The sequence below is a fragment of the Thalassophryne amazonica genome, chromosome 15 (genome assembly GCF_902500255.1).
Source record: "Thalassophryne amazonica chromosome 15, fThaAma1.1, whole genome shotgun sequence".
Lineage (NCBI taxonomy): Eukaryota > Metazoa > Chordata > Actinopteri > Batrachoidiformes > Batrachoididae > Thalassophryne > Thalassophryne amazonica.
In genome coordinates, this window is record NC_047117.1 from 4,183,263 (window position 1) to 4,190,730 (window position 7,468).

A 7,468-nucleotide genomic window follows, 5' to 3' on the forward strand; every position below is an offset into this window, starting at 1 on the left:
TATTCACGTAGTCTCGTTATATGTATTGTTGGTACAGTCGGAAAGCCCGAAGCAATCGATCGACTGATCGATGAGAAACCAAAGCCATCAATCATCCTGCAGACAGATAATATCGCATAACCTAAAAAAGGTTTTAGATCAAGCTAAAAATCATATTAGTATAGATTTTTTTAAAAAACTGTTATTATCGAGAAACGCACACAAAGTGCAGTAAGTGAACTGATACTAACAGACTGTTTTCCAAAATTCTCTAAAAACTCTTCAATAATCAATTGGATTTATTCATTGACAAACACAAGCTATTTATAGACGGTCAGAATGGATTTATAACACAAGAAAGGTCACCAGCTTTGGCTTTATTAGACCAAACTGCTAAATTGCTAATTGCTGGGAAAAAAAAAACTAGAGACATTCATCACGAAATGCGCAGCGCACAGTACTATTTTCCATGTAAAATGCAGTAATATGTACATGTGTGGGGTAGGTATTTGATTGAACCCTCATGTGTTTGATGTAAACTGGGATACACAGTGGAAAAACTGGAGATTGACATTATATTTATTTAGAGGATGTGGCCAACAGTGACCATAAAAAGTCAGTAGCCTTCGAACAAATGCAACTATTGGTAATTTTTTAAAACTAGGTCAAGGTCACTGGACTTCAAACCAATGCAAAGTACTCCTCCAAGGCATGTACCCTCCAAATATGAAGTTTCTGTGAGCAATGGGTGCCGAGGTACATTGCGGCAAACAAATTTCAAGTGAAGGATTTGACAGTTGTGACCACTGGTGACCCTGAAAAGTAGGCCAAGGTCACTAGCCTTCGAACCCATGTGAAGTACTCCTTCAAGGCATGTACCCACCAAATATGAAGTTTCTGCGAGCAATAGGTGCCAAGCTACATTGCGGCAAAGGATTGGACAGTTGTGACCATTGGTGACCTTGAAATGTAGGTCAAGGTCACTAGCCTTCGAACCCATGCGATGTACTCCTCCAAGGCATGTACCCACCAAATATGAAGTTTCTGCGAGCAATAGGTGCCGAGGCACATGGCGGCAAACAAATTTCAGGTGAAGGATTTGACAGTTGTGACCACTGGTGACTTTGAAAAGCAGGTCAAGGTCACCACCCTTCAAACCCATGCGAAGTACTCCTCCAAGGCATGTACCCACCAAATATGACGTTTCTGTGAAGCAATAAGTGCCGAAGTACACTGCGTCAAAGGATTGGACAGTTGTGACCATTGGTGACCTTGAAAAGTAGGTCAAGGTCACTGGCCTTTGAACCCATGCGAAGTACTCCTACAAGGCATGTACCCTACCAAATATGAAGTTTCTGGGAGCAATAGGTGCTGAGCTACGCTGCGGCGAACAAATTTCAGGCGAAGGATTTGACAGTTGTGACCATTGGTGACCTTGAAAAGTAGGTCAAGGTCACTGGCCTTTGAACCCATGCGAAGTACTCCTACAAGGCATGTACCCACCAAATATGAAGTTTCTGCGAGCAATAGGTGCTGAGCTACGCTGCGGCGAACAAATATCAGGCGAAGGATTTGACAGTTGTGACCATTGGTGACCTTGAAAAGTAGGTCAAGGCCACTGACCTTTGAACCCATGTGAAGTACTCCTCTAAGGCATGTACCCACCAAATAAGAAGTTTCTGCGAGCAATAGGTGCTACGCTGCGGCGAATAAATTTCAGGCGAAGGATTTGACAGTTGTGACCATTGGTGACCTTGAAAAGTAGGTCAAGGCCACTGACCTTTGAACCCATGTGAAGTACTCCTCTAAGGCATGTACCCACCAAATAAGACGTTTCTGCGAGCAATAGGTGCTACGCTGCGGCGAATAATTTCAGGCGAAGGATTTGACAGTTGTGACCATTGGTGACCTTGAAAAGTAGGTCAAGGTCACTGGCCTTTGAACCCATGCGAAGTACTCCTACAAGGCATGTACCCTACCAAATATGAAGTTTCTGCGAGCAATAGGTGCTGAGCTACGCTGCGGCGAATAAATTTCAGGCGAAGGATTTGACAGTTGTGACCATTGGTGACCTTGAAAAGTAGGTCAAGGTCACTGGCCTTTGAACCCATGTGAAGTACTCCTACAAGGCATGTACCCTACCAAATATGAAGTTTCTGCGAGCAATAGGTGCTGAGCTACGCTGCGGCGAATAAATTTCAGGCGAAGGATTTGACAGTTGTGACCATTGGTGACCTTGAAAAGTAGGTCAAGGCCACTGACCTTTGAACCCATGTGAAGTACTCCTCTAAGGCATGTACCCACCAAATAAGAAGTTTCTGCGAGCAATAGGTGCTACGCTGCGGCGAATAAATTTCAGACGAAGGATTTGACAGTTGTGACCATTGGTGACCTTGAAAAGTAGGTCAAGGTCACTGCCCTTTGAACCCATGCGAAGTACTCCTACAAGGCATGTACCCTACCAAATAAGAAGTTTCTGCGAGCAATAGGTGCTACGCTGCGGCGAATAATTTCAGGCGAAGGATTTGACAGTTGTGACCATTGGTGACCTTGAAAAGTAGGTCAAGGTCACTGGCCTTTGAACCCATGTGAAGTACTCCTACAAGGCATGTACCCTACCAAATATGAAGTTTCTGCGAGCAATAGGTGCTGAGCTACGCTGCGGCGAATAAATTTCAGGTGAAGGATTTGACAGTTGTGACTATTGGTGACCTTGAAAAGTAGGTCAAGGCCACTGACCTTTGAACCCATGTGAAGTACTCCTCTAAGGCATGTACCCACCAAATAAGAAGTTTCTGCGAGCAATAGGTGCTACGCTGCGGCGAATAAATTTCAGGCGAAGGATTTGACAGTTGTGACCATTGGTGACCTTGAAAAGTAGGTCAAGGCCACTGACCTTTGAACCCATGTGAAGTACTCCTCTAAGGCATGTACCCACCAAATAAGACGTTTCTGCGAGCAATAGGTGCTACGCTGCGGCGAATAATTTCAGGCGAAGGATTTGACAGTTGTGACCATTGGTGACCTTGAAAAGTAGGTCAAGGTCACTGGCCTTTGAACCCATGCGAAGTACTCCTACAAGGCATGTACCCTACCAAATATGAAGTTTCTGCGAGCAATAGGTGCTGAGCTACGCTGCGGCGAATAAATTTCAGGCGAAGGATTTGACAGTTGTGACCATTGGTGACCTTGAAAAGTAGGTCAAGGTCACTGGCCTTTGAACCCATGTGAAGTACTCCTACAAGGCATGTACCCTACCAAATATGAAGTTTCTGCGAGCAATAGGTGCTGAGCTACGCTGCGGCGAATAAATTTCAGGCGAAGGATTTGACAGTTGTGACCATTGGTGACCTTGAAAAGTAGGTCAAGGCCACTGACCTTTGAACCCATGTGAAGTACTCCTCTAAGGCATGTACCCTACCAAATATGAAGTTTCTGCAAGCAATAGGTGCTGAGCTACGCTGCGGCGAATAAATTTCAGGCGAAGGATTTGACAGTTGTGACCATTGGTGACCTTGAAAAGTAGGTCAAGGTCACTGGCCTTTGAACCCATGTGAAGTACTCCTACAAGGCATGTACCCTACCAAATATGAAGTTTCTGCGAGCAATAGGTGCTGAGCTACGCTGCGGCGAATAAATTTCAGGCGAAGGATTTGACAGTTGTGACCATTGGTGACCTTGAAAAGTAGGTCAAGGCCACTGACCTTTGAACCCATGTGAAGTACTCCTCTAAGGCATGTACCCACCAAATAAGAAGTTTCTGCGAGCAATAGGTGCTACGCTGTGGCGAATAAATTTCAGACGAAGGATTTGACAGTTGTGACCATTGGTGACCTTGAAAAGTAGGTCAAGGTCACTGCCCTTTGAACCCATGCGAAGTACTCCTACAAGGCATGTACCCACCAAATATGAAGTTTCTGCGAGCAATAGGTGTTGAGCTACGCTGCGGCGAACAAATATCAGGTGAAGGATTTGACAGTTGTGACTATTGGTGACCTTGAAAAGTAGGTCAAGGTCACTGGCCTTTGAACCCATGTGAAGTACTCCTACAAGGCATGTACCCTACCAAATAAGAAGTTTCTGCGAGCAATAGGTGCTACGCTGCGGCGAATAAATTTCAGGCGAAGGATTTGACAGTTGTGACCATTGGTGACCTTGAAAAGTAGGTCAAGGTCACTGGCCTTTGAACCCATGTGAAGTACTCCTACAAGGCATGTACCCTACCAAATATAAAGTTTCTGCGAGCAATAGGTGCTGAGCTACGCTGCGGCGAATAAATTTCGGGCGAAGGATTTGACAGTTGTGACCATTGGTGACCTTGAAAAGTAGGTCAAGGTCACTGGCCTTTGAACCCATGTGAAGTACTCCTACAAGGCATGTACCCTACCAAATATGACGTTTCTGCGAGCAATAGGTGCTGAGCTACGCTGCGGCGAATAAATTTCAGGTGAAGGATTTGACAGTTGTGACCATTGGTGACCTTGAAAAGTAGGTCAAGGCCACTGACCTTTGAACCCATGTGAAGTACTCCTCTAAGGCATGTACCCACCAAATAAGAAGTTTCTGCGAGCAATAGGTGCTACGCTGCGGCGAATAAATTTCAGGCGAAGGATTTGACAGTTGTGACTATTGGTGACCTTGAAAAGTAGGTCAAGGTCACTGGCCTTTGAACCCATGCGAAGTACTCCTACAAGGCAGGTACCCACCAAATATGAAGTTTCTGCGAGCAATAGGTGCTGAGCTACGCTGCGGCGAACAAATATCAGGCGAAGGATTTGACAGTTGTGACCATTGGTGACCTTGAAAAGTAGGTCAAGGCCACTGACCTTTGAACCCATGTGAAGTACTCCTCTAAGGCATGTACCCTACCAATATGAAGTTTCTGCGAGCAATAGGTGCTGAGCTACGCTGCGGCGAATAAATTTCAGGCGAAGGATTTGACAGTTGTGACCATTGGTGACCTTGAAAAGTAGGTCAAGGTCACTGGCCTTTGAACCCATGTGAAGTACTCCTCTAAGGCATGTACCCTACCAAATATGAAGTTTCTGCGAGCAATAGGTGCTACGCTGCGGCGAATAAATTTCAGGCGAAGGATTTGACAGTTGTGACCATTGGTGACCTTGAAAAGTAGGTCAAGGCCACTGACCTTTGAACCCATGTGAAGTACTCCTCTAAGGCATGTACCCACCAAATAAGAAGTTTCTGCGAGCAATAGGTGCTACGCTGCAGCGAATACATTTCAGACGAAGGATTTGACAGTTGTGACCATTGGTGACCTTGAAAAGTAGGTCAAGGTCACTGCCCTTTGAACCCATGCGAAGTACTCCTACAAGGCATGTACCCTACCAAATATGAAGTTTCTGCGAGCAATAGGTGCTGAGCTACGCTGCGGCGAATAAATTTCAGGCGAAGGATTTGACAGTTGTGACCATTGGTGACCTTGAAAAGTAGGTCAAGGTCACTGGCCTTTGAACCCATGTGAAGTACTCCTACAAGGCATGTACCCTACCAAATATAAAGTTTCTGCGAGCAATAGGTGCTGAGCTACGCTGCGGCGAATAAATTTCGGGCGAAGGATTTGACAGTTGTGACCATTGGTGACCTTGAAAAGTAGGTCAAGGTCACTGGCCTTTGAACCCATGTGAAGTACTCCTACAAGGCATGTACCCTACCAAATATGACGTTTCTGCGAGCAATAGGTGCTGAGCTACGCTGCGGCGAATAAATTTCAGGTGAAGGATTTGACAGTTGTGACCATTGGTGACCTTGAAAAGTAGGTCAAGGCCACTGACCTTTGAACCCATGTGAAGTACTCCTCTAAGGCATGTACCCACCAAATAAGAAGTTTCTGCGAGCAATAGGTGCTACGCTGCGGCGAATAAATTTCAGGCGAAGGATTTGACAGTTGTGACTATTGATGACCTTGAAAAGTAGGTCAAGGTCACTGGCCTTTGAACCCATGCGAAGTACTCCTACAAGGCAGGTACCCACCAAATATGAAGTTTCTGCGAGCAATAGGTGCTGAGCTACGCTGCGGCGAACAAATATCAGGCAAAGGATTTGACAGTTGTGACCATTGGTGACCTTGAAAAGTAGGTCAAGGCCACTGACCTTTGAACCCATGTGAAGTACTCCTCTAAGGCATGTACCCACCAAATAAGAAGTTTCTGCGAGCAATAGGTGCTACGCTGCGGCAAATAAATTTCAGGCGAAGGATTTGACAGTTGTGACCATTGGTGACCTTGAAAAGTAGGTCAAGGTCACTGGCCTTTGAACCCATGTGAAGTACTCCTACAAGGCATGTACCCTACCAAATATAAAGTTTCTGCGAGCAATAGGTGCTGAGCTACGCTGCGGCGAATAAATTTCGGGCGAAGGATTTGACAGTTGTGACCATTGGTGACCTTGAAAAGTAGGTCAAGGTCACTGGCCTTTGAACCCATGTGAAGTACTCCTACAAGGCATGTACCCTACCAAATATGACGTTTCTGCGAGCAATAGGTGCTGAGCTACGCTGCGGCGAATAAATTTCAGGTGAAGGATTTGACAGTTGTGACCATTGGTGACCTTGAAAAGTAGGTCAAGGCCACTGACCTTTGAACCCATGTGAAGTACTCCTCTAAGGCATGTACCCACCAAATAAGAAGTTTCTGCGAGCAATAGGTGCTACGCTGCGGCGAATAAATTTCAGGCGAAGGATTTGACAGTTGTGACTATTGGTGACCTTGAAAAGTAGGTCAAGGTCACTGGCCTTTGAACCCATGCGAAGTACTCCTACAAGGCAGGTACCCACCAAATATGAAGTTTCTGCGAGCAATAGGTGCTGAGCTACGCTGCAGCGAACAAATATCAGGCGAAGGATTTGACAGTTGTGACCATTGGTGACCTTGAAAAGTAGGTCAAGGCCACTGACCTTTGAACCCATGTGAAGTACTCCTCTAAGGCATGTACCCTACCAAATATGAAGTTTCTGCGAGCAATAGGTGCTGAGCTACGCTGCGGCGAATAAATTTCAGGCGAAGGATTTGACAGTTGTGACCATTGGTGACCTTGAAAAGTAGGTCAAGGTCACTGGCCTTTGAACCCATGTGAAGTACTCCTACAAGGCATGTACCCTACCAAATATGAAGTTTCTGCGAGCAATAGGTGCTGAGCTACGCTGCGGCGAATAAATTTCAGGCGAAGGATTTGACAGTTGTGACCATTGGTGACCTTGAAAAGTAGGTCAAGGCCACTGACCTTTGAACCCATGTGAAGTACTCCTCTAAGGCATGTACCCACCAAATAAGAAGTTTCTCCGAGCAATAGGTGCTACGCTGCGGCGAATAAATTTCAGACGAAGGATTTGACAGTTGTGACCATTGGTGACCTTGAAAAGTAGGTCAAGGTCACTGCCCTTTGAACCCATGCGAAGTACTCCTACAAGGCATGTACCCACCAAATATGAAGTTTCTGCGAGCAATAGGTGTTGAGCTACGCTGCGGCGAAC